This window comes from Austrofundulus limnaeus, unplaced genomic scaffold, assembly GCF_001266775.1.
Source record: "Austrofundulus limnaeus strain Quisiro unplaced genomic scaffold, Austrofundulus_limnaeus-1.0 Scaffold415, whole genome shotgun sequence".
Taxonomy (NCBI): Eukaryota; Metazoa; Chordata; class Actinopteri; order Cyprinodontiformes; family Rivulidae; genus Austrofundulus; species Austrofundulus limnaeus.
In genome coordinates this window covers 421,727-424,435 of record NW_013952817.1, presented here as the reverse complement: position 1 = coordinate 424,435, position 2,709 = coordinate 421,727, and the positions used below count along the sequence as shown (strand labels likewise).

At 42.2% G+C, this 2,709-nt stretch overlaps 1 long non-coding RNA gene across 1 annotated transcript in view; it reads right to left on the bottom strand.

Moving 5' to 3' along the window:
• Positions 1-2,540, bottom strand: part of LOC106528980 (uncharacterized) — a 5,482-nt gene extending 2,942 nt beyond the window's left edge. The window contains exon 1 of the long non-coding RNA XR_001311570.1: positions 2,479-2,540. This is a non-coding gene — a long non-coding RNA (uncharacterized LOC106528980). The remainder of the gene's footprint in view (positions 1-2,478) is intronic.
• Between the last annotated feature and the right edge of the window lie 169 nt (positions 2,541-2,709).

The following is a 2,709-nucleotide window of genomic DNA, read 5'->3' as shown; positions in this document are numbered from 1 at the left end:
TAGTGGTTTGGGTGGGGGTCTTTTTTTTTTTGGGGGGCAGGGGGTGGGTGGCCCTGATGGATAGTCCCTCATGAGAGCTAAACCACAAAAGAAAATCTGAAGCTCCTATAATAGGTTTTGAGCCATAACCATTTTTGTATGTCCTGATACCACTTTTTCAGAGAGATTGGAGGTCCAGGGTGGTGGGGGGCACTGATTGGTGGGCCTGATGGATAGAGCGTCATCAGAGCTAAACAACAACAGAACAGTTTCTGAGTTATAAGCATTTTTGCATATCCTGACAGACCCTCTTTGAAAGGAGCCCCCTCCTCAAATATGGGGTCTATCATAAAACCGTTGGCTGGATCAGTGTAGGTCAGACTCATCTACAGTCCTGACTAATTTCATGTTGATCGGTGCAGCTGTTTTTGTGCTACGGTTGACCAAAAATCACTGAAAATAAAAAAAAACCAACCATTATTTTACTTTTAACATGTGATCAAATAGTGTTTTTCCAAAAACATTCATTTAACAATTTTACATTTCCAAGCACAACTTCATTTCTTTCCTCATGAAACATTTAAAATACAGTTAACAGTGTAAAACAACTGACACAGGCAGTTACAGAGTAAAACAGTTATTAAACAAAACTGATGTAACTAATAAACACATGGAGTCCCATCAGTTTGTGTTACAACTGCCTGAATGAGTCTGTTCAGGGCAAAAACACAATAAAACATTACAAAACAATAACTATAAATTTTGACTTTAATAACATAACGACTTTAATCTCGTAATTATGACATTATTCTCATAATAATATGACTTTATTCCCGTAATATTACAAGTTTGATCTCGTAATGACTTTAATCTTGTATGACTTTAATTTCATAATATTATGACTTTATTCTCGTAATATTACAACTTTAATCTCGTAATTGTCATTTAAAGATCTCGTTGTGTGGGCCTATAATATTAATGGCCCCACGTTTTGAAATGAAACTTAAACGTCATCACGTCGTCTGAAAACCACGTGACCGGCGCCTCATCACTCCCCCTTCTCATCCGCCCACTGTCTCCCTCCGCATCCAAGCGATAACAGAGGTGTCTGTGTGCGAGCAAACCAACACAAAGTCACGAAGATGTCCGCCAGCTCTGCTTTCAACGAAGAGAAGCTGGGCTCGTCCAGTGTCGGGGAGGCTGAGTATGCTTACGACCCGGTGAGCGGGAAGATCTTCTCCTCCGACTACAATCGGTACGTAGGAACGACGCGGCCGCCTACCTCCGCCTCATGATGGGGCTTATGCCGAGGTTTCAGCGGCTTAGGGAGGTGGGGGGTGGGGGTGAACCGTTTTGTTTTTGAGTCTATTAACGCCACAGCACGGAACGTGTGTTCAAAATGGAGCAAAAGACTGAGTTTGCTTGTTGTGAGGCTTCAGTGAGAGCGGCGGCTGATCTGACCGTGATTTGTCCGCTGGCTGATGCTGGTGGTCACTCCCTGCGTGTGTCCGCTCAGATCAGTCACGGGTAGGAGGTTAGGTTATGGTTAGAGTTAGGGTTAGATTAGGTTGGGTTAGGAGGTTAACTTCAGCTGGGGTGTGAAAGACTTGCTATAGCAGACACGAGGCCACAACTTCAGCTTTTCAGCACCACGCCTGCTGGACAGCGGCAGAGGCTCACAAACGACCCTCTGACCAAAAGAACCCTACTACTTCTGTACTGTTACATTATTTTTACACAGTGAAACAAAAAACACACGATGACTTTAGCATGCAGGAAACTACCTGCACAAATGTCAACAAACTATTGACAAGTCAGCTACAATAATGTGAGGGAAAAAAGTGTTGTATTTTATCTGAAGCAGAGTTTGCGAACAGCTGACAACAAAATTAGGTCGACAGAAAATATAAAATTCCTTCATGTGATGCCATCACCTCGGATGTGGCCATGTTGGATGTACAGACAAGGGTTTGAATTAAATCTATGGGATAAATCTTGTGTCAGCAGGAACTGAATCTGAATTACTCAGATTGAATCTGAACGTGCATAATTTGAAACTGAATGCACTGGCTTGAAAATGAATTTTACTAACTTGAAACTGAATTTAAAGTTTTGTATCTGAATTAATTTGCTTTGAAACTGTATTTTGGTTTATTAAAAATTCAGTTTGACTACTTTCACTTTCAGTTCCATAATTCAGTTTTTTGTGTCACATCCTGGTCCTTGAGAAAGCCAGGCAGAGTAATCAAACACAGATCCACAGATTTATGTTTCACTTTGGTGAAGTTTCCCTTCTTGTCATGGTTTTAGAAAGTTTCTTGACACATATGCAAACACTCCAGGAAACAAGTTTTAAGATGTTCATTTCAAATGAGAGATCTTGGTCCATCGTGGTCCAGCAGACACAGGGCAGGGTGTCAGGAACACTGGTGGAGGACGAAGGTGATGAGACCAGGAAGGTGTATATAGTAAACACAGAAGAACAGGAGCTTAGCTTACTATGAAGATGAAGCAGGTCAGCCAGGGAGAGGTGAGTGGGATCCTAGGGGTTGAGTCTGTGAGCCAAGGAATGATGAGCAGTAGTGATGGGCAGTTTGAAGATGAAGCTTCGGCACATGTATTGGAAAAAACATCACACTATTTCAGCAGCACTGTGTCGGAGCTTGAGTCGTTTGGTAAAAGTCATGTGATCAATGACGTCCGAAGCTTCGATAGTGGTGAACTTACGTC